The sequence below is a fragment of the Falco naumanni genome, chromosome W, assembly GCF_017639655.2.
Source record: "Falco naumanni isolate bFalNau1 chromosome W, bFalNau1.pat, whole genome shotgun sequence".
NCBI lineage: Eukaryota > Metazoa > Chordata > Aves > Falconiformes > Falconidae > Falco > Falco naumanni.
In genome coordinates this window covers 11,611,937-11,637,788 of record NC_054079.1, presented here as the reverse complement: position 1 = coordinate 11,637,788, position 25,852 = coordinate 11,611,937, and positions in this window count along the sequence as shown.

Sequence of the window (25,852 nt, the reverse complement as noted above, 5' to 3'; positions counted from 1 at the left end):
GGTTAATCAGGAATCGGACCACCAAAAGTTTTCAGTGAAATCTTTCAGTCATTCCGGTGGGACCTGAATTTCACCTCCTTCATGGTTCACCACAATGCTCATCTGTCCCCTCAGGGTGACAGTAAGAAGAATAATGATGGAGGCTGTTACAACTGATACTGTGGGAGGTAGCGACTTGGTCCATAAAGTTTGTAAGTTAGGGGAAGTATTTTATGCTTAATTAAGGTAGGTTCTTTTGGTGAGGGATTTTGGTGGTGTTTTTTTGGTTTGGGATTTTTTTTTCCCCCTCTTACTAGAAGATGCCTTGAGTTTAGCATAGGCAATTACCAGTTGGAAGTAGGAGAAATCAAAGGAATAAATTTTCTCAGCTGCACTGTGGAGGCAAGAAAATAATTTGACCCATTAACATTGTTGCACTGTGCCCATTAACTATTATTTTAATGATGTCTCTCTTGCTTGTCAGTACTGATAATTATGAAGCATTCTTCATGGAGTGCCATTAGTGCTCTCAGTGTTGCAATCAAGCAATCAAGTCTGATCTGGGGAAGGATGTTCTCAGGTTGGAAAAATTAGCTGAAAAACAGAGTGGGAATTTGGAGCCACCTATTCTCCCATTCTAAAGTTTCAGGCAGAACTTCCACTAGAGACCAACAAGGAATTGTTGCGGGGGGGTTCATTAAGGTCTCAAGTCAGCAAAGCACTTAAGCATGTGATAAAGTCAAAAGGATTTAATAGCTCAGTTGAAGTGTTGAGTCAGGGTCTAGGTCAGGAAGAATATACTTTATGGTCTATTTCTTTGGAATATTGTTTTTTTTCTGAAGTGAAGGAAAGGAAGAGTTCAGGCTTTCTCTAAAGTCAATTGTGCTAAGCATATTACCCCAAGTTCTACCTTCTATCAAACCTACCAGTAAAGATAACTGAGATGATTTGTCAAGCTACCAGAACTGTGAAATCATCAAAAGAAAATCATCACTTGTTTTCCATTTCCTGTCAAAATGCAAATATTCTTTAAAAAAAACCAAACACATTATTTTCCCATTGTTTAAAACTACGCCCATTGCAGCCCATTGCACAAAGTGATATTTTTACACTACTCATTTTATTTTCTTCAGCATAGTTTAAACTTTAATTTTATGACAACTCATGCTTTGCAGTTGCTGCTAGCTACATCATCCCTCCCTGTGCCTCAGTTTTCCCACCATCTAAATGAAGGACACAGACATAGGTGTTCCTTGCAATATACTCTAAAATACACAGTTCAACAGAGCTGGATGTAATGGAATAAACAACATGTCTGACATAAATAAATAAATAAATAGATAGATAAATAAGAATAAATATAAATAAATAAATGAAACAGAAAAGCAATTCAGTATAGATTGATTAGGGGAAATAAAGGCCCTTAATTTAAACCTGAGTAAACCAGGTGTTATTTATATTTTTTTTTTCTTGGGCAATTTAATCACTTCTCAATAAAAAACCTGATTATTTAGCCACAGACAGTTCTGCTCAGAGTAGTCACTTTTATTAATAAGATCCAGTCTGATCTTATTAGAAACAAACTTCAGGAACATCTCCTATTAGCTTGCATTCATCTCAGCAACAATTTAAAGTGCAGCTGACGCCTCATGAAAAAAAAACAAAAAACAAAACCAAAACCCACAGTGGAACATTTTACAAGTACTCCCACTAATATATTAGCTATTTATTTTTGCCTTTTTCCCCCCTTACTCTGAGTTACTCAAAAGTTAAACATTTGTAAATGACAAGGTTGTCAATATTGCATCAAAGCAAAAGTAAACAAGGAGATGAGTATCTGCCTGGAAAGGACAAGGAATTTGCATTGTGAAGGAGGCATGTAAATCTTGCATCAAGCTTTACATAAAAATGCTGTATAAGCCAAGTTTATCATGGAAGTACTGACAGATACAGTCTCAAAGCAGGTACCTTCTTTCTTTCCTTGCAAAAAGTACTGTTTTAAAATCAAGTTATCTACCAGAGAAACAAAAGTAAGGGTCTGTAGCAGGTGGAGTACCAAAAACATTGTCGCAGTTTTTGCAGTTTTTGCTCCTGCCTTGACAATGACAGCGTTGCTTTCACCATTGATTCTGTGCAGTTTGGAAATATACCTTCAGGCTCCTGCCTGTAACCTTTTTTTTTTTTTTTCTTTTCCCTCAGCTGATTTCAAACATAGGGGCCTCCTGAGCATGGTGAAGTTGTATTAGCAGGTGGGCATTTTTGTATACTGACAGTAAGGGTAAGTGGAACAGATTTCACGCAGCTGGCAATGTAAAATGAAATGGGTGAAGGGGGGAAAAGGATAGAGAAATTAAAGCAGCACAACTTGATTTCAGAAAAAAGGAAGATGCACAATCTGTATCTTCTCACTGAAAGATTTTGTCTCTGTATCTGTGCTCTTAAGAAAACGTAACTCACTAAGCCACATCCGTGCCTGTTAATTAAACATTTAACTTTTGTCTCAGATTCAGCAGTTTGCATGAAAAGCACAGAGGAACACTGCCAACAGAAGGCTGCTCCTCCCACGGAAGACACTCACAGCACAGGATTCAGCAGTAAACCAACTAGGAGCAAAACTTGCCTCTCCTCCCAGCCATGAAACTCAGCACTTGCAGCTCTTTGGGGTACAATGCTGCCTCTTGACCAACTGCTTGTAACTGCTTTCATCCCCACTCTGGTACCCAATTAGTGCCTTGTTAGCCACACACCTGCAGTACCTTCACCCAGAGGTCACTAAACCTCATGGGTCTGATTCTCCAATCACTGCTCCAGTCCCAATCAAAATCACTCCATTAAATCAACAGCTTTAGAGGAGCCTTTTTAAAAGGGGAAACAAGGTGATCTGCAACATTAACCTTTTTCATCTCTTTTTTCAGCATATGCACCCTTTGGCCATCTGTCACTGCTGTGAAAGTAATTAGCCAAGAGGAACATTTTTTCTAATCAGGGTTGGGCAACAGCAAAAGCAGAAACAAATGCAACTCTTGGGCTATTGTAGTGTTTCTCCAAATCCTTCTAGAGCTGTTACATCTCAGGAAGAGTAGTCAGGAAACTTGACTGATGTAGTAACCAAATCAGGAGTATGCTAAAAGTTGTGCATCTAAATAAGTCATTCATGATGGCTGCTTTGTGTTTTGGCCTTGTCAAAATTCAGGCCTACTACAGCATGGGGAGAAAAGCTCTGGGAAGTGAAATGAGAGCAGGGAGAAACAAATGTAAATAGAAAATGTGTTTCTGAATTGTGCTACAGGGACTAGTCTGAAAATAAGCTACTGGTAAATGATGGTGTTTCACTCAAAGAAGGATATTGTCCAGTGGTGCTAATATAAAGAAATAAAGTTTCAAAGGGTTATCACAGCATGATATTGACTCAAAAGCACTGTCTCCAAGACTTAAGCTAAAAGAAATCTCCTCAAGAGAGGTGTATATGTAGCTATGAAAAGATAACATTACCACCTACATTTTGGGACTAATATTGCACTAACTTTTCATCTCAGTAAAGTCAGTGTTTGATGCAGTAAAGTTCCATACTTGGCTGGTGGGGACAGTGGGGAATATAATACGTGTTAAAATTTCTGTGCATCTGGCACAGAGGATGGCCTGAATTTAAGAACAGATAGTACAAGTAATGCATATGTTTAGGGAGGGCTGAACTAATGAGCATAAACTAATAAAACACTGACTTCTTAACATGCAGGTGGTTGGTGTAACCCTTAGATATACATTATTTTCATACTTAGGAGCAAGAGATGATACTGAAAAATATGGTGGGAAAGAGCATTTACGAAGTATACTGCCCTTTAGGGAAAGAGAGAATACTCAAACTCTCACAAAGCAGGCTATTCTCATAGTGTTTATATCTTGGCATACAGACCCAAAAAGTTTACAGCATTTGGATGAAGGATGCTCCTCCATAATTTTCCATTTGAGCCTTCTGAGACCCTTCTGAGGAAAACAAGCTTTAGTGATCTGTCAAGAATGGTGTTGCTTAATGATCAAAGCTTTGGATTTAACACTTTTAGGCTCAAATCTTGGCCACATCTGCTTTTCTGAGGTCACTTAGTGTACACCACACCATACTTTGTACAGACCTTGAAAAAGTCCCTGACATTTCTTATTTCTATGGTTGTGTAGAGTTGTGAATTTCCTTATTTTCAGGCAGGGAAAAGAGAAACTAAGGCAGTATTATTTAACACCAGTTCAGTTCAGGGTTGGCTCTTCTACCTCGAAGATTTTGAATGAAACAGTCAGTGGAACTGGTATTAGTATCTATACACATCACTGTAGTCTCAATTCATTAGAAAGTAATCAAACGGGTGATGCGTTCTCCTTAGCTCTTGCAACCACGTGAGGAAGTAACAACTGTCTATAAAAGCACCAACAGCGTAAATACTTCAGAAGCAGGAGAATTTTTGAGGCAGGCAAGACTCCCAAAGACGTTAAGGCTTAAAAGGAGAGAGAAACAAGAGTAGGCCAGACTAAGAAGTTATTTCCATAACTTTTTAGTTTGCTAATTTGAATTGCTGGTAATAGTGTGCTTCTTGTTATAGCAATATTGTTATGTTATATATAATATGTTATAGTAATAGAGCTACTTTTGTGGATAAAGTGGATGACTGCAGAGAGCAGATATCCTTGTGTCTGTTCCCTGCTTCACTACTAAATTTGTTTTACGGTCAGAAGCAAGTCAGTAGGACTGAACTTGTCCAAACAGTATAGGTTGAATGCAGTTTTAAAGCTGGGAACCTATACAGTGTCACTCCATTTTCACTACAGGACTGGTGTAATGAAAAAACAGTTTCTAATAGGTCACTGATATATTTTATTTTATTATTTTTGTTTCTTTTTTCTTACACAAACCCACCCCCTACCCCACCCCACCCCCCACCCCCCACATCTCCACCCCCCTTTTCAGGAGCTGTTCAGGAATGCTTGTTTATAATGCCTTGACATAAGACTTCCTTCAGGTAATGATGAGTCCTTAAAGTACACTTTGCTGAGGAGAAAGGTTTCTATGGCTCAGTTGCCTTTTGGACCCTATTTTCTTTTCCATCTTTAATCTTTTCCTTATCATAGCTTGTCCCTATACACTGTCTCTCTCTTTCACAGGTTTTATATAAGTCTTCCTGAGTCATTACAAGTAATCTCTGCATCATTTACTACTTTCTTGTAAATTTGTACTTCTATACTCCTCACTTTCCTAGACTGTTTTGAATTTTTATAACTTCCTCTTCACCTTTCTATATTTGAGGTACTGTGTGATCTCATAAGGAAAAAAAGACTTGTCATCTTTATGCTTGATATTTGAAATCTTCATGAATGTGTACCAATATGACATGTTTTAGTCATTGATCCATCACGTTACTGCATTTCTGTCTAATTTGCTTCTTTTCCACTGTCTGACATGCAGATAGAACTGCATGTTAAGAAAACCATAATACTGGAGGATGTTATTTTTTGAATGAAGCGGTTGCCGTTACTACTTATTCATGATGAAAAGATAAAAACAAAGGTATGACTGTCAGTCAACATAAGCTGGCAAAGCTGCTTTTCTTAAAGCAGTTGAAATTTGGACCCAGTAACATATTAATATCATGGGAGCTTCAAGACTTCTGCAGGGATCTTATTTCAGAAAATAAAGTCAGTATTCTAAAGTTAGAGACACTCATTTTTATCAGATAAGTCTGATGACCCTCACCCAAGTCTACAGAGATTGACTGACTTATTCCATCTTAAAAAATGAAAAGTGGGAAGGGTATGTTCCTCATCAAAAAATCTCATGCCATAAAAACTTTCAGTTTCAGTTCTGAGTGTGATGAACTTAAAGTTTCTTCTAATAATTTATAAATATTATGCTATGACCTGTTTATTTTGATGTTTTGTTTATTTATATATATATGCAGTGTATTAGTTTAATATCTAGACTGTTACGAAAACCACTCAGGTAAGTGGAGAAGCAATTTCTGATATATACATCTGTTCCAGTCTGGGACAATCCGAGCTGGGGAGATTCAATGTTACACCCAGAGTGAGATGAAGACATGAATGAGATCAAATGCCACCAATCAGGAAAGAGTATTGAAACAAATTGTTCATAAAAAAATAGCGGTAGGAAAGGAATGGAAGGATAGAAAAGAAAAAACCTAGCAAGTAGTCAGGAGAGAGTTTCAAGAGATAGTTCCACCATGGATCCAGCAGCATCCTTTTGGTCCATAGTTTCCTTGTCTGTTGTTGGTGGGGTCTCTGTATCACATGCCTCTCACTGTTCAATGGTGCAGGTGGTCGTTCATGTCTGGACATGCCCCCCAAAACGATGTGGTTTCAGGTGGCTGTTTGCACCTTGACTCATCCACAACTGCTGAGTTTGGTTAAACCATCAGGGAGCCTTGCGTGAAGCTCAGCAGGGATGTAAACAAGCTCTGAGACAGTCAGCTCACAGTATGATTTCCCACACCACCCTGTGTCTCAAAGGTTGTTGCTTCTTAGTCCATGGTGGTGGAAAGGTAGAGAAAATAGCAAAGTGTGGAAAAGAGCATAGTTTATACAATGTTTACAACTGGGGTTTCACACTTAGACCAAAATACCGCACGGATGTATTTGACATCATAACGTGAGGCACCTACTTGAAGTAGTTGCATACTTGAAATAGTACGTTGGCTCAACTGTGCAAAACATGGAATTAAACATGGGTGGAACATTAACAATGCAACACCACATAACAAATAGAAAAGAATGCATCTGACCCTTGGAGTACCTGGAAGCCAAAAAAAGGGATCAAATTCCCAAGTCTCCCAGGTCTGGACTGGGACATGGGCCAGTTTTCGTATTCCTGAAGTGATATGTTTAACAACTTGGCGATTATTGTCAATTTTTAAACAACAATTATGATCGTTTCATTTAACACAGACACGCTTCTTTGACTAGCAGGTAATTGAGAACCTTTCAGTGTTAGAATATCACTGTTCACATCTGTGTGGCCTGATCTGCCAATACATCAAGGGCATGGGCAGTCTCATAGGTGATAATTTCTAGGGCAGCTTGTAACTGTATGATGTGGTTTAAATTATGGATAGCTTCTCCAGCACTACTAACCAGCTCGTTAGGGTTCCAAGTGGCTGGTCCATAATACTGTGTAATTTGTTCTGGTGGTCACTCATGCTTTCCCCAATTCTAAGTGCTCCCACCAGTAAGCGAGGTTCCAGTTGACTGTTTTTCTCTTATTAGGTCATCATATACTCTGATTCCTAATGTACTTCCTTGAATTTTGGGTAAGAGAAAAAAACAAGGGTCAAATACACCATATATAACATATTCCTGACCAATTAGGGGGTAATTTTTTGTAAGCATAATGCCCACAAACCCAATAGTAGCCTTGTAGGGCCCACGTTCCTTTAGGGAAAGGACCGGTCCATTTTGTCATTACTCAGGGCATTGTAATACAAAGTGTCCTTGTTTCCCAATGGTCCACATATAAAACCTTTGGCAGAGTTATAACTACACCTCCAAGCCCCTGCACTTAGATGCCAGGAACAACTGGATACCAGGGGACTTCCTGTTTGGTGGGTGTTAGACCAGAATTCTTGAAAAGAGGCTCTGTTTCCATTTGTGTGTCGCCAAGGTCAACAAACCACTTGTGCTACATACTTCTCTGCAGTAGTATTACCTCCCTGACAAGTGAGAATAGCCATATTAAACCCTTCACCCTTTATCACAATACTGACATTTTTAATGATTATTATATGGACATTGTATCTAAGTGCCAGTGGATAACTGAACATGGGTTTGATTCCACTTGCCCTTATACCTTGAACAATTATGAGGTTTACACTCTGTGGTTACAATTGTGACCACATGATAACATCCATTTACAGGGGCTTTGTCCCAACCATACCCCCTTTTCTTTAGTCTGATTTAAACAATCATACCATTTCTCACTGAGGCTCATTTTGCCACCCCATCAGCGGGTGGTGTCCTGGTCAACACAGGTTTTATCACCTTAAAATGACCTCTGAGCACTATCGGTTGTTTATGTATGGTGCATTTGGCCTCTTGAAGGGCTAAGCTGACCACAAACAAACCCTTTTCCCAGGTAGAGTACCATTTCTCAGCATCCTTAAAGCTATGTGAGTAGAACCTTGAGTGGGTCCTTCCCAAGTAAACACAAAGCATTCTTGGTCCTCCGGTTGGAAGGGAACCATAAAAAACATGTCTTTGACATCAATAGCTGCCATAATGGGATGAGCTTGTTCCTGGATAGATGCTATAAACTCTGCAATGTTTGGCACAGCAGCTGTTAATGGGCTTGAGTTAGTTTTAACCTGGGGTCAAAAGGGTTAAAAGGAGAGTGGGCTGGCACTACATGCCCCTCTTCCTTTAACTCCTCCAATCCCGGGGTTATCCCTTTCCATGCCCCTAAGGGTAACAGATAAGGTTTGATACTTCTCAGTCATGAGGGAGGGAGCAAAGGTGCAGCATATAACAGCCATATATCTATAGATGGAGTGCCAAACAACCAGTTCCTCCCCTTACCATCAATGCACACCTGACTTTTCAGAACATCAAGGCTAAGAGGTTCAGTGGGAATGGCCCCACAGCCATCGTTACCAGAGTGGCTGTATCATCACTGAGTAGTCGCAAACCAACAGTAGCCAATATCCATGCTTGAACATTACCAAAAGCATCTGCAACAAGCGTTACACCGCTTAGACAAAGTTATGCTACTTTGTGCTGCATCTTCAGTTTTAATAGCTGAAATCTGAGCTCCAGTATCTACTAGGAATGTTATTGGTGCCAACTTAGGTTCCACAAAACAAGTTACTAATAGATCACCTCAGTGATTTTCAGTGAGCTGCCTAATATGTACCCACCCTTCACTCCCCTGCTTACTACAAGGGGCTGAAGGGTTTAGTTTCCCATCGGCCTAGGGGATGTGGTTGGCTTTGGTAAGGGTCAGGAACTGGGCTCTCATTCTTAACCAGTGGACATTCAGGCCATCCCAACACCAGCTTCTCCAGTTTTTCAGTCGGCAACCTGTTCATAAGGTCTCAGGGAATATCTTTCTGCCCCGCCATGGTCCACTGACCCTTATGTTTGTGTTCAACCTCTCTCCCACTTGATGATGCTATGGGAGACATCCTTTTATTGTTTGTTGGGTATGGAGAAGGTTTCAATTCTGTGCACCTTAAACCTTTTGGGTCAGTTTTAGTGGATGAGTGGTTTATCTTCATCCATAATGTATTAATTCTTGAGCAACTTCTCCCCAGGTCCGCATTTTCTTTTCCTGGGGTTTGCAATTAGGGGTCGCTATCCCTTCTAATGCAGTGATAGCCATTTTGCTCTGAGACATTGCCTGTATTTTCTCCTGCAAATGAATATGCTTTTGAGGAGTAGGGGAGACCCCTTACGAGAGGAGTCATTCATTCTGGGTCAAACCAGTATCATCACCGGGGTTTCCTGTTTAGGTCTAAACTCCTGGTCATACATCATTTGCAGACATCCTGCCTTCTCTAGGTTTCTAATACCAGAAAAAGCTGCTTACAATAAGTTTCACAGTGACTTCTATTAAAACTGGGAGCATCGCAGAAGTTATTTAACCTGCAATCCAGTGACCACAAAGCATAACTCTTTCCTCACAAAACAATTAAATATCTTAGACAGATTTCCTGACCTACAAATCACAAACAACTTGGGCAACTTTGTATGCCAGTGTTCTGGATTTCTGAGCAGGATCAAACTGTCACATCAGTATTCATCACTTATGCCTCGGGTTGAAAGGGGAAGGAAAAACAAAACAAAACAAAGAAAAAAACAGAAACATGAGAAGAGGACATCAAAGGACAAGCTGTGAAAGAGAAAAAGTGTTATTGAAGTGCACTGCAGTTTTTCTCTTGGTAATGCATTCTCATTGCAAACCCTAAGCAAAGCAACATTGTGTGAATGTAGTATAATTTTTTTGCTTAACAATTATATGTGTATATGTTATATATATATTTATGGGTTTGTTGCTCATTAGAAATGCCTGACTTTTCTGAAAAGGCATTTAAAAGCCAAAAGAAGAGAAAGAAGAAAGTTGCAAAGTCGAGTACCTTACAAAATGTGCATTTCTTGAAAGAATAGAGAAGTGGCTGTTGTTACAGTCCCTTAGGGTTGTTCCAGCCCTGACATGTATGGTCGATGGGTTGCACTCCCTTTTCCAGTATGTTTCTTAAGAGTTGTGGGTGGACAGTGTTCTAGTCTAGAGCTTAACATGGAAGGAAAGAAAAAAGGAAAACCTTGCGTATGTATCCTGTCAGTTAAAAGGTGAAGGGATTTCTACCCATTTGGTATGAAATGCATTGCAGGTGCATGGTTGTTGAAGAATTCTGCAATGCAAGGTTTGTAAGGAAGATGCATCATAAGAATTTAGAAGAAGGCTTAGGTGGAGTGTGGGAACAATTAAACAAGACAGTTGAGAAAATCCTGTTAGATTTGAAATACTGTTTATAGCAGTTTGGCTCTATAAATAAGTGAACTTCATATGAAGGTAAGGAAGGGAAAAAAAAACGTCTCACAGGAGTGTTATAAATTGAGACCACAATGGATCATAATCCAATTAAAATTTTATTAATTATAGCAAGTAGAATATGAGCAAAACAGCGCTGGACGACAGGGGAGTCTGCGCTCCACCAACTGCCGCACTGAGCAGTTCAAACAGTCCCTTTTTATACATCTTTACTTCCATGTTCATGAGGTAGTGGAGTCATGCTTTTGTTGTTAGGGGGGTCGTTTTCTGCCTCCTGCTGGTCTTCCTCCTTTGTCTCATTGCCCTGTTTCTGTCGGTTCCTGGACACCTGGTGGCATCCTGGACACCTGGCGGTGATCTTATCTTTTCACAAGCGGCATCCTGGACACCTGGCGGTTATCTTATCTTTTGTTGTCTAATCTTTACATTTACATATGGACTTAACATAAATTTAAATAAACAATACCCTAGTCCATAGTTTCTTACAATCCCCCCTTTTTCTTTTTATCCTATTATTGTTTATTAGACACTGCTTTCATTCTCGGCACTGTGAACAAACCTTTTTCCACAATCCCAACATTTATCGTAACACTCACAAGGTAATACGTCACAATTACAATAGGCATAATTGGGTAATACATATAATAATAACATACAAAACCAAAACTTAAAAATAACACTTTTTCTTAACACATTCCCTTTTTTTTTTTTACATGCGTCACTATCATGGCTAGACTATAGGGATTTCGCATGCGCGGTCTTTCCAGATTTTTCCAACACATTCTGTGGGGCTTTAAAATCGCGCATGCGCATGCTCAAAGGTATACACGGACCATTCGTGTGACAAACAATGGCTACTGCACGCCCAGATGAAATCCCAAACCCATTTCCTGAGCTTACCACTCCGGTAAGTCTATTAATGGTAACATTTATGGCACTATGGCCAAAGGACAGGTCCCTGTTTTCAATGTAAGGTTTTCTCACCACCAGACCACCACGTCACCTGCCAGGGAAGAAGGGTCTAGAGTGGACATTTCCCCTTCCGAACATTCTGTAAGGTGAGTGTTCTCAAAACGTTTAACCTATATGGTTCATTAGAAAGAAGATCAAAAACTTTTTTTTTTTTTTTTCCTGTTGCTGTTTAGGCAGAGGGTGCGTTTTTCTGTCATCTCACGTCAAGAACTTATGGCGGAGGTGGAAAAGTATAAAAGACGTTACCATATCCTCGTCTTTGCATTCCTGGCGCTTGTTTTTGTTGCTATTTTATTTTTTTTTTTTTTACTCAGCCTACATTGTTATCTGAATTGTTTAAGAGTCAATTGTTTCCAAATTCTTGTTGGCTATTAAAATGTTATTTTGTGTGTACATTTTGTCATACTACTCGCATTTGTTTAACGCCATCGGGTGAAACCATAATAGCAAATTGCATGTTAGTTATAACGTGTCGAATTAATATTATAAAACATGGAACAGCACATGGCAAAAACAATAAGGTGGCTAATCCACATAACAAATAAAATAGGATTCGTTTTACCGAGGGGCTCCCGAGAAGCTAGGAAAACAAGTCAATATTCGTCTTTCCAAGTTCAGACGGGAACATGGGCTAACTTCCCTGTCTCTGATGTGATTTGTTTAACTACCTCACCATTGTCATCAATTTTCAAACAACAATTGGAAACATTTACTTTACCACAAACACCTCCTTCTTCGGCTAGCAGGTAATCGAGAACCATCCTGTGTTTATAAATTGCATTTCACATCAAAAGCTTTAGCTGTTTGATTAGTAATAATTTCCAAGACAGCCTGTAGACGAATGATATGATTCAGATTGTAGATAGGTTCTCGAGCACCGTTAATAAGTTCATTAGGATTCCAAGTTGCAGGTTTATAATACTGTATGATGCGTTGGGGTGTCCATTCATTTAATAAATATTGGTACCCCCTCAATTCTTGGGAGTCTGGAAAAATCAACTTGCCACTGTTGCCATGGCTAATTTTCAAACACATTTCACATCGCTGAGTCACCTGTTATTACAGAATACAAGTTCTGCCCTATCAATTTCTGATTTAGACTTTTATATAAATTATCAGCTCCCCAATGCATCTTATTATGTTCTATTACGGCTGTGGTCCATATTAAATTGGATGGTACCACTATACGACCATCCCTCAAATAAGTCCACTTATTTATTTTATCATTCATGTCCTGAATGACCTTTAAGTTTACTTTAGAATAATTTTGGCTCCTGATCTGTACTTACAGTTTGGATTTTACCATCTGGTATTAAGGATAATTCCTCCTTTCCTACCTCTTCTGCTACTTGTGACGTGCGGAATTAGACTCTATAACTCGAAAGTTATAAAGTAGGTATGTTTATTGCGCGCAGATGCACGGGGGATCACTCCTCCACAAGCGTGCATGCCCAAAGTGACGAACCATCCCACATTTATACAATGAAACAAATGAATATTCAATTAACGCCTATACATATTCGTTACCTAAACCCCGCTTTGCTTTGTATGTTAATTAGCTTATCAGTCCGTTTCCTGGAATGTGGTGGTCTTGCAGGTTTGTAGGTGATTCATGTTCTTGTGACCATCCAATCTTCTCCAGCAAGGAGACTTAGCACTCCCTCCCTCTAGATAGCATTTGAATGTCTCTCATCTTTTCTCATTCTCTTTTAAATAGCCCCTTTGTTAGAGGAAGAAGGGCAGGCGTCTCCTCAAAACTGTAGTTGTCTCTTCAAAGCTGTGTGCCTATGTGACCAGACACTGCACCCATGACCAGTCACCATACCCACATTCCTTGAGCAGACATATACAATCACAATCGATGTCCATTGTCCCCATTTCACACTATTTCTCCATATCAATCCCCCCTTTTCTATCAAACTAAGTAAATTCTTTTACTTAAGCAGTCTTCCCGAATGATATAAAGCATCATACATAAGTGTTACCCTTTTAAACATTCTCCAAACCCACAAATATAACATAATGGTTAGTATTAAGGAAATTCCTAAACTGATCAATAAGATCACAATGGGGTGTACCATAGTGTTAAGAATTCCTGTTGCAGAAGGTGACCAGCCAAAGAGAGTATCCCACCAATTATGGTTTCCATCCTGTTCTACCTTTTTTAAAACTTTCTTGATCCCCTCTACATCATGATGGATCATAAGAAGAGTTTCATGTCCCTTTTCTTTGGTTTCTTTCAGTATACGTTGTAAAACTGCATGTTTTAATAGTTCTTTTATACTACTTATATTTAGTCCTATGGGGGTAGGAATTATCATCTGTGATAGGGTAAAGTTGGATTTTAAGAATTGATGAGACACTACTGGGGCTGAGTAACTAAAATCGCATCCTGTTATAGTAGTGAAATTACAAATACAATAATTTGAATATTGTGCAGTCTCCTTTACCTCCCCATCTACGGTTATTGTGTTACACTTAGTTCTCAAACACGCACATCCCTTCCCTGCATATATAATTACTGTTTTCAAGTTTGCATTTGGTCAGGCCTCGAAATGACATATTTTCTGATCTGTATCTAAACAAGTATCCTGGGCCATTATACTATTGCTTTCACAGAGGAAGCCCTGCTGTTCTCGCATAATACAAGATTCTAAATCTACTGTTTGCCACTTGTCGCCTGTGTTCAAAAGGATATTTTCCCAGGCATATTATAAAGATGGGCTCGGTTAAGGTAAAATTGTGCCAACATTCCCGTGAATTAAAGCACATGGCTGTATTTAGAAGGGTAAATTCCTTATCTACCTTTCTGACATTAATCAGGGTGTCTCCTGAAATCTTGGTGTTATCTTTTTCATTATACGTTTGACACCCTACTTTTATCCTATCTCCTAATTTTCCCCATAATCGGTCGACTTTGTGTACATCCTCCTAATCCCATTGATTCCTTTGGTACACCTCATTTTCAGATAAAACCACCATAGCTAGTTTCGTCTTTGAGTCCACCTTTCCCATTATTCCAGTGTGTTTTTTCTGGGCATGATTCCAAGGCCAGTTATCAGGCTCTTGGTTGTAGGCAAGAGAGAGGGAACAAAAAAACCACAAATGGTTTAAACCCACTATTGATCATTTTAAGAATCTAAACGTTCCTCATATATACATATAAAATCTGTTTTGATCAAAAATATCTTTGATTGAGTTGGGGCTTACCGATAACAAATTGGGCAAGACTGGCCACTGGCTCAGTCCCAGACTCTTTTGTTCTATATTGTTTGTTGTGGTGCCCTTCCCATATGGTGGATCCACAACCGCTCAGGTTCACTTACTTGCCACGCACATTGTTCCCATTTGTCCGAGTAAATTTGAGTTTCAGTTCTCGTTTATCTGGGGTTACTTTCCACGAAGTTGCAGGGGCTTTCTTGATCCGGGCATGGTGAATCCAAGAATTCTGTCCCTCAACCTTGATTGCAGTATAGGTGGTGAGTAGGACTTGAAAAGGTCCGGTCCACTGTGGTTCCAGGGTTTTATCTGCAAAACACTTAACGTATACATAGTCCCCTGGTCGTATATCGTGAACAGGTCCATCCAGACCCCTACTGCGTGTTCCCATCACATGCTTCTCAATTCTTATTGTTTGTTTAGTGCCACCATATAGGAAGTCATTGTTTCTTCACCAATCTGTGAAGATGTCCCCTTTTGTACCCCATAGGGTCGTCCATACAACATTTCAAATGGGCTAAGCCCCTCTTTTGCTCTTGGTCTAGTTCGAATTCGTGTAAGAGCTAATGGCAAAGACTGGGGCCAAGTTAGATTTGTTTCTTGACCTAGCTTGACAATCTGTTGTTTGACTAGATGATTCATCTTTTCCACCTGGCCACTTGATTGTGGTTGGTATGGGGTATGTAATTGCCAATCTATTCCTAGATGGTAGCTGATCTGTTGCACTATTCTGGACACAAAATGTGGTCCTCTATCCGAGGACATTACCGCTGGGACTCCAAATCTAGGTATTATCTCTTGGAGCAGTATTTTGGTCACTTCCCGGGCTTTAGCAGTTCTGCACGGGAAGGCTTCTGGCCAACCTGAAAAGGTATCTGTTAGTACCAATAAATATCGATACCCCCCTTTTCTAGGAAGTTCCGAGAAATCAATCTGCCAATGTTGCCCTGGAACATTTCCTTTCCCAATTTTTCCCAACTTTGGCCCCTTGGTAATCTTAGGATTAGTCTGGAGACAAAGATCACATTGTTGGGTTACTTGTCTAATAGTAGTATACAAATTTCGTGCTATTATGTTTTTAGTGAGATCCTTATATAGAGCTTCTGTCCCCCAGTGCCTTTTTCTATGTTCTTCCCGAACTACTGACCATACCATGTAGGAAGGAATCACTATTCTCCCATGTGAGATTACAGCCTACCCTTCCTCATTATATGATCCCTCTAGGTCAGAAATCAGTTTGCGATCTTCTTTAGTATAGTCTGGTTTACCTTCTAGAGATATTTGTTCATCGGGTATTAGCGCACCCTCTACCTTGATTGCTTTTCTGGCTGTCTGTTTCTCTTCCCTGTCCACCAGTTCGTTTCCTCTTTCCAATTCTGTGCTCACCTTCTGGTGTGCCTTAATGTGCATAATTGCCACCCTTTCAGGAAGCTGGACCGCATTTAGGAGTTTCAAAATTTCTTCCGCATGTTTGATGATTTTCCTTGGGAGTTTAACAGTCCCCTTTCTTTCCATATTGCTCCATGAGCATGTACCACTCCAAAGGCATATTTAGAATCAGTCCAAATATTTATAGGTTTTCCCTGAGCTCTCTCCAGAGCTTGAGTAAGGGTTATGATTTCAGCCTTCTGTGCCGAAGTGTCAGCTGGTAGCGGTCCCGATTCTATCACTTCTTCAGAAGTTGTAACAGCATATCCGGAATGTCGCTTTCCATTCAGCATATAGCTGCTCCCATCCGTGAACCAATGTTCAGCTCCATTAATAGGAACATCCTTGAGATCTGTCCTACTAGAATAAGTGGCTTCGATTGTTTCTAGACAGTCATGATCGACTGATTCGCCAACATTCCCATTAAGAAATGAGGCCGGATTGACGATGTCTGTAGTCACGATCTCAACATCATCTTGTTCCACCATTATGGCCTGGTATTTTAGGAATCTCTGTGGGGAGAGCCAATGCCCCCCTTTTGTTTCAAGGACTGCAGACACTGTGTGGGATACTAAGACAGTCATTTTCTGGCCCAAGGTAAACTTCCGGGCCTCCTGGATGTTTAGGATGACAGCTGCTACTGCTCTCAGGCAACCAGGCCACCCTTTTGCAGTGGCATCCAGCTGTTTAGAGAAGTATGCCACTGCCCGTCTGTATGGTCCCAAATCTTGTGCCAGTATTCCTAATGCCATTCCCTGTTTCTCATGGGAAAATAGGAAAAATGGCTTACTCACATCAGGAAGTCCTAGTGCTGGTGCCGACATTAAGGCTTTCTTCAGTTCATGGAAAGCTCTGTCTGATTCAGCATCCCACTGAAGATCCTTCTGATTAGCTGCTATCAGGGAATATAATGGTTTAACAAGCAAGCCATAATTACATATCCAAAGCCTGCACCATCCTGTCATTCCCAGAAATGTCTGCAGTTCCTTTACAGTTCGTGGTCGGGGGGCTTGGCATATGGCTTCTTTTCGGGCCTTCCCTAGGACCCGTTGTCCGGCACTGATCTCGTACCCTAGGTATGTGACCTGTTGTAACACCACCTGTGCCTTCTTCTTAGAAACCCGATATCCTTGTAGTCCCAGAAAGTTCAGCAGGCTCACAGTCCAAATAATACAAGATTCTTCGGTTCTGGTTGCAATAAGAAGATCGTCTACATATTGTAACACTTTCCCTTCTCCTGACGGTGGTTCCCATAACTCCAAATCCTTTGCCAATTGGTTTCCAAAAATTGTGGGGCTATTTTTAAACCCCTGTGGCAACACCGTCCATGTGAGCTGGGTCTTTCGACCGCTTCTGGGATTTTCCCATTCAAAAGCAAAAATTCTTTGGCTGGCTTCATGGAGAGGGAGACAAAAGAAGGCATCTTTTAAGTCTAAAACTGTGAACCAAGCTAGGTCAGGTGTCAGGGTGGTTAGTAAGGTATAGGGGTTAGCTACTACAGGATACAGATCCTCTGTTATTTTGTTAATGGCCCTTAAATCTTGAACTATCCTATAAGACCCATCAGGTTTTTTTAACTGGGAGGATAGGTGTGTTAAATTCTGACTCACGTTCTTTTAGTAGTTTTAATTCTATGAATCGCTCTATGTTTGGACGAATTCCTTCCCTATCTTCCCTTTTCAGTGGGTATTGTTTAATTCTTATCGCACTCCGTCCTTCCTTTAATTTTACTATAACAGGTGATGCATTCTTGGCACGTCCCGGCATGTCAATTGCCCATACTCCGGGATATACCTGATCAATAATTCTGGTATCAATTTCCCTTTTTATAGGAGTACTGGCCAAAGATAGGCTCATAACCTGTATGTATTGATGATCATTTACCTCCAGAGTAACTTCCCCTTTTTTAAACGTCTAGATGTTCTAATAAATCTCATCCCAACAAAGATTTTGGTGAATTTGGCATTCTTGTTTGTTTTCTTAGTTTGTACTTTAAAGGTTTCAGGATGTTTTCCTGGTGGCCAGCAGCTCCCACAACTGTAACATTTTTTTTTATTATTTTTTTTTTTACTGAAGTTTAACAAATAAATTGGTTTTGTATTCACTAAAATTCCACCTCATACCCATTCCCTGCCCTAAAGGGGCCGTTACCGGTCCTGTTGTACTGCAAATGCTGCAGCAATTGGGGGTGACATTGTCAGGTCCTTCTGCTCAATTGTCAGCAATAGCAACCCCCTCCTCCCCACCATCAGGAGAATTCGGGGCAGGAGATGCTGTTCCTGCTCTGCAGGTTACACAAGCCTGCCTCTGCAGCAGCACTTCTATTTTAACTCTTTCTTACCCTGAATGCAAATCTGCTACTTGTTGCTTTAAGTCTGTGTTATTACATATCAGCCTTCGCAGGCAAATTGCAAACACCCTGCCATGCATCCAGCGTGACTCAGCCGCACCTTCGAGGGGGTACGGGGGTTTGTACAAACTCACCCCAGTACTTTTAACACTTTCACAAGGTCTTTGATTCTCCACCCCCCCCCCGGTTTTACATACATTAGTACAAGTTTTTATCTTACAACGTGTTTCATTCTAGTTGCTCCACAGACGGAACCGCAACCTGAGCTTTTTAACACAAAAAATTCAACAAGAAACAAGAACATCTTTCTAGTTTAGGTTTAGGGTTTTTTCCTATCCTTTTCTAGAGCCATAATCAAAGATCAGGTGATGTTAATCCCGCACTCTTTCTAGTGCTAGTACCATAGGATCCCGAGGGAATACTAATCCACAGTCCTTTTGCCACTCGGGTTTGTCCTGGAGGACGAAGAACATGTCTGCATATGATACTTCGTCCCATTTTCCCTCTGTTTTCAGAAACAACATTAATCGCAGGAGAGTGTTATAATCTAACGTTCCTCCCTCCTGAGGCCATTTCGCATTCACTCCCCAATTTATACAAAGGCCACCACTGATTACAATATTTAATCCATTTCCTTCTATTTTCGGTACCACCATGTCCTACGATATCACTCCAATGTTTTAATATACAACCCAAGGGCGATTTTTCACAGGGCTTACTCCTTCCATTTCCCATTTTACAATTTTAATTTCTTTGTTTTTCTCCGGCCGCCTTAGCCACCCAAGGTCGGAAACGCGGATAGAGCTCCTTACTCGTATTGCACTCAAACGCGTGTCTCAAGCACTCTTGCACTCACACTCAGTCAAAATAATTAAGCTATACACGGAAAATCAAAATGCGCATCTCAATCACACCATTCACACTCTCCGGGCAGCCCTCAGTCACACAAGCAGTATGTTATACGGTACCGTGCACTTATGTACAACTTTTAGGAACACTGACAGTTCACAAAGTATGCATTTCAATGAACAATTGCCAAAAAACAAACAACAAACAAAAAACCACATTTTTCCTGGTCTTAAGCAGAGTGTTAAGTTTTCCGGTATTTGCCACGAATTACCAGAATATTATTATTTTTCAACATACATTTCATAACTCCGAGTTTTGAACATGTAACAAGACAACACATAGAACAAACAAGACACAGAGCGCTATTTCAGTTGTTACATTCTAGGAATTCCCCAATCCTTAAGACAACCCAATGGAAGTTTTTAGCTTCCCCCTTTTTCTTTTTCCTACGCAAAAGTTTCCCTTTTACTTTTGCTAAGAGGTCCCTCTTGTTCCTGTGAGATTCCGCCTTATTCCGTCCCGCCCCCCGCTTTCCGTCACGAGGCCTCCGGGCTTTTAGGAATGGCAGTAACCTCGGGTTTGCTCGATCTGCCCTCAAGATCGCTAGCGGCCACCCCTCGGTCAGCAAACCCCCTCCCAAGGTACCTTTCCTCCTGGGGACTACGCTGCGCGCCGGACGTCTCCGTGCGTCTCACCAGCCGCCCCGTTACTAAACATACCGTTTTATCCGCGGATCCAGGGGTTTCTCTTCTGCTCCCGGGGGAACAGCTGAGAAGAGGAGGCTCCTCCGAGGAAATCTCCCGGGGCGCGCCTAGGAGCGTCCGCTCCGCAGCTGGTCCCTCAGCCGAGCAGAAATCCTCCTGCCTGGCTCGCCAAACTGACGTGCGGAATTAGACTCTATAACTCGAAAGTTATAAAGTAGGTATGTTTATTGCGCGCAGATGCACGGGGGATCGCTCCTCCACAAGCGTGCATGCCCGAAGTGACGAACCATCCCACATTTATACAATGAAACAAATGAATATTCAATTAACGCCTATACATATTCGTTACCTAAACCCCGCTTCGTATGTTAATTAGCTTATCAGTCCGTTTCCTGGAATGTGGTGGTCTTGCAGGTTTGTAGGTGATTCATGTTCTTGTGACCATCCAATCTTCTCCAGCAAGGAGACTTAGCACTCCCTCCTTCTAGATAGCATTTGAATGTCTCTCATCTTTTCTCATTCTCTTTTAAATAGCCCCTTTGTTAGAGGAAGAAGGGCAGGCGTCTCCTCAAAACTATAGTTGTCTCTTCAAAGCTGTGTGCCTATGTGACCAGACACTGCACCCATGACTAGTCACCATACCCACATTCCTTGAGCAGACATATACAATCACAATCGATGTCCATTGTCCCCATTTCACACTATTTCTCCATATCACTTGTATGGCTTCATGGTCGGCCAGGCGGTTTCCAATTTCCAAATTAGTGCCTTAATGGGCCATCTTATGTTCTTCCTTCCTGGACGACCCTCTTATAACAGAGGGGGGCATTCCTCACATCAAGGTCTGGCATGGCATATGTCCCCACCGCTCAACGCCTACTGGGTTGCAGCCAGCAGCAGAGCTCAAGATCCTTCTTGGTGGCAAACACAGAGGCCAACCCAGTCTTGCCCTTGATTGTGGTAGGAGGCACTTGACCAACCTTATTCCTTGTACTTTGTTGTCAATGCAGAGTTTCATCTGCACATCCCATAACAAGTCACAGTCATGGTAAAACACAGATTTACATTAGTAGAACTACTACAGAGTGTATTTTATTTTAGTTTTTATGCAATATTCCCCACAGCCTTGCTGACCAAGGGATATTGACGTGCGGAATTAGACTCTATAACTCGAAAGTTATAAAGTAGGTATGTTTATTGCGCGCAGATGCACGGGGGATCGCTCCTCCACAAGCGTGCATACCCGAAGTGACGAACCATCCCACATTTATACAATGAAACAAATGAATATTCAATTAGCGCCTATACATATTTGTTACCTAAACCCCGCTTCGTATGTTAATTAGCTTATCAGTCCGTTTCCTGGAATGTGGTGGTCTTGCAGGTTTGTAGGTGATTCATGTCCTTGTGACCATCCGATCTTCTTCAGCAAGGAAAGGTGATTCATGTTCTTGTGACCATTCAATCTTCTCCAGCAAGGAGACAGCACTCCCTTCCTCTAGATAGCATTTGAATGTCTCTCATCTTTTCTCATTCTCTTTTAAATAGCCCCTTTGTTAGAGAAAGAAGGGCAGGCGTCTCCCCGTCTCCCCTTTGTTAGAGGAAGAGGGGCAGGCGTCTCCTCAAAAACTGTAGTTGTCTCCTCAGAGCTGTGTGCCTATGTGACCAGACACCGCACCCATGACCAGTCACCATACCCACATTCCTTGAGCAGACATATACAATCACAGTCGGTGTTAAGCGTCCCCATTTCACACTATTTCTCCATATCAATCCCCCCTTTTTATTAAATTAAGTAAATTCTTTTACTTAAGCAGTCTTCCCGAATGATATAAAGCATCATACATAAGTGTTACCCTTTTAAACATTCTCCAAACCCACAAATATAACATAATGGTTAGTATTAAGGAAATTCCTAAACTGATCAATAAGATCACAATGGGGTGTACCATAGTGTTAAGAATTCCTGTTGCAGAAGGTGACCAGCCAAAGAGAGTATCCCACCAATTATGGTTTCCATCCTGTTCTACCTTTTTTAAAACTTTCTTGATCCCCTCTACATCATGATGGATCATAAGAAGAGTTTCATCTCCCTTTTCTTTGGTTTCTTTCAGTATACGTTGTAAAATCTGCATGTTTTAATAGTTCTTTTATTCTGCTTATATTTAGTCCTATGGGGGTAGGAATTATCATCTGTGATAGGGTAAAGTTAGATGTAAAATTACAGATACAGTAATTTGAATATTGTGCAGTCTCCTTTACCTCCCCATCTACGGTTATTGTGTTACACTTAGTTCTCAAACACGCACATTCCTTCCCTGCATATATAATTAGTTTTCAAGTTTGCATTTGGTTGGGCCTCAAAATGACATATTTTTTGATCTGTATCTAAACAAGTATCCTGAGCCATTATAGTATTGCTTTCACAGAGGAAGCCCTGCTGTTCTCGCATAATACAAGATTCTAAATCTACTGTTTGCCACTTGTCGCCTATCTTTCTGGCCCATGTTCTATGTTCAAAAGGATATTTTCCTAGGCATATTATAAAGATGGGCTCAGTTAAGGTAAAATTGTGCCAACATTCCAGTGAATTAAAGCACATGGTTGTATTTAGAAGGGTAAATTCCTTATCTACCTTTCTGACATTAATCAGGGTGTCTCCTGAAATCTTGGTGTAATCTTTTCATTATACGTTTGACACCCTACTTTTATCCTATCTCCTAATTTTCCCCATAATCGGTCGACTTTGTGTACATCCTCCCGATCCCATTGATTCTTTTGGTACACCTCATTTTCAGAAAAAACCACCATAGCTAGTTTCGTCTTTGAGTCCACCTTTCCCATTATTCCAGTGTGTTTTTTCTGGGCATGATTCCAAGGCCAGTTATCAGGCTCTTGGTTGTAGGCAAGAGAGAGGGTACAAAAAACCACAAATGGTTTAAACCCACTATTGATCATTTTAAGAATCTAAACGTTCCTCATATATACATATAAAATCTGTTTTGATCAAAAATATCTTTGTTTGAGTTGGGGCTTACCGATAACAAGTTGGGAAAGACTGGCCACTGGCTTAGTCCCAGACTCTGTTGTTCTATATTGTTTGTTGTGGTGCCCTTCCCATATGGTGGATCCACAACTGCCCAGGTTCACTTACTTGCCACCCACATTGTTCCCATTTGTCCGAGTAAATTTGAGTTTCAGTTCTTTTTTATCTGGGGTTACTCTCCACGAAGTTGCAGGGGCTTTCTTGATCCGGGTATGGTGAATCCAAGAATTCTGTCCCTCAACCTTGATTGCGGTGTAGGTGGTGAGTAGGACTTGAAAAGGTCCAGTCCACTGTGGTTCCAGGGTTTTATCTGCAAAACACTTAACGTACACATAGTCCCCTGGTCGTATATCGTGAACAGGTCCATCCAGACCCCTACTGCGTGTTCCCATCACATGCTTCTCAATTCTTATTAATTGTTTGTTTAGTGCCACCATATAGGAAGTCATTGTTTCTTCACCAATCTGTGAAGACGTCCCCTTTTGTACCCCATAGGGTCGTCCATATAAAATTTCAAATGGGCTAAGCCCCTCTTTTGCTCTTGGTCTAGTTCGAATTCGTGTAAGAGCTAATGGCAAAGACTGGGGCCAAGTTAGATTTGTTTCTTGACCTAACTTGACAATCTGTTGTTTGATTAGATGATTCATCTTTTCCACCTGGCCACTTGATTGTGGTCGGTATGGGGTATGTAATTGCCAATCTATTCCTAGATGGTGGCTGATCTGTTGCACTATTCTGGACACAAAATGTGGTCCTCTATCCGAGGACATTACCGCTGGGACTCCAAACCTAGGTATTATCTCTTGGAGCAGTATTTTGGTCACTTCCCGGGCTTTAGCAGTTCTGCACGGGAAGGCTTCTGGCCAACCTGAAAAGGTATCTGTTAGTACCAATAAATATCGATACCCCCCTTTTTTAGGAAGTTCCGAGAAATCAATCTGCCAATGTTGCCCTGGAACATTTCCTTTCCCAATTTTTCCCAACTTTGGCCCCTTAGTAATCTTAGGATTAGTCTGGAGACAAAGATCACATTGTTGGGTTACTTGTCTAATAGTAGTATACAAATTTCATGCTATTATGTTTTTAGTGAGATCCTTATATAGAGCTTCTGCCCCCCAGTGCCTTTTTCTATGTTCTTCCCGAACTACTGACCATACCATGTAGGAAGGAATCACTATTCTCCCATGTGAGATTACAGCCCACCCTTCCTCATTATATGATCCCTCTAGGTCAGAAATCAGTTTGCGATCTTCTTTAGTATAGTCTGGTTTACCTTCTAGAGATATTTGTCCATCGGGTATTAGCGCACCCTCTACCTTGATTGCTTTTCTGGCTGCCTGTTTTGCTTCCCTGTCCGCCAGTTCATTTCCTCTTTCTAATTCTGTGCTCACTTTCTGGTGTGCCTTGATGTGCATAATTGCCACCCTTTCAGGAAGCTGGACCGCATTTAGGAGTTTCAAAATTTCTTCCGCATGTTTGATGATTTTTCCTTGGGAGTTTAACAGTCCCCTTTCTTTCCATATTGCTCCATGAGCATGTACCACTCCAAAGGCATATTTACAATCAGTCCAAATATTTATAGGTTTTCCCTGAGCTCTCTCCAGAGCTCGAGTAAGGGTTATGATTTCAGCCTTCTGTGCCGAAGTGTCAGCTGGTAGCGGTCCCGATTCTATCACTTCTTCAGAGGTTGTAACAGCATATCCGGAATGTCGCTTTCCATTCAGCATATAGCTGCTCCCATCCGTGAACCAATGTTCAGCTCCATTAATAGGAACATCCTTGAGATCTGTCCTACTAGAATAAGTGGCTTCGATTGTTTCTAGACAGTCATGATCGACTGATTCGCCAACATTCCCATTAAGAAATGAGGCCGGATTGACGATGTTTGTAGTCACGATCTCAACATCATCTTGTTCCACCATTATGGCCTGGTATTTTAGGAATCTCTGTGGGGAGAGCCAATGCCCCCCTTTTGTTTCAAGGACTGCAGACCCTGTGTGGGATACTAAGACAGTCATTTTCTGGCCCAAGGTAAACTTCCGGGCCTCCTGGATGTTTAGGATGACAGCTGCTACTGCTCTCAGGCAACCAGGCCACCCTTTTGCAGTGGCATCCAGCTGTTTAGAGAAGTACGCCACTGCCCGTCTGTATGGTCCCAAATCTTGTGCCAGTATTCCTAATGCCATTCCCTGTTTCTCATGGGAAAATAGGAAAAATGGCTTACTCACATCAGGAAGTCCTAGTGCTGGTGTCGACATTAAGGCTTTCTTCAGTTCATGGAAAGCTCTGTCTGATTCAGCATCCCACTGAAGATCCTTCTGATTAGCTGCTATCAGGGAATATAATGGTTTAACAAGCAAGCCATAATTACATATCCAAAGCCTGCACCATCCTGTCATTCCCAGAAATGTCTGCAGTTCCTTTACAGTTCGTGGTCGGGGGGCTTGGCATATGGCTTCTTTTCGGGCCTTCCCTAGGACCCGTTGTCCGGCACTGATCTCGTACCCTAGGTATGTGACTTGTTGTAACACCACCTGTGCCTTCTTCTTAGAAACCCGATATCCTTGTAGTCCCAGAAAGTTCAGCAGGCTCACAGTCCAAATAATACAAGATTCTTCGGTTCTGGTTGCAATAAGAAGATCGTCTACATATTGTAACACTTTCCCTTCTCCTGGTGGTGGTTCCCATAACTCCAAATCCTTTGCTAATTGGTTTCCAAAAATTGTGGGGCTATTTTTAAACCTCTGTGGCAACACCGTCCATGT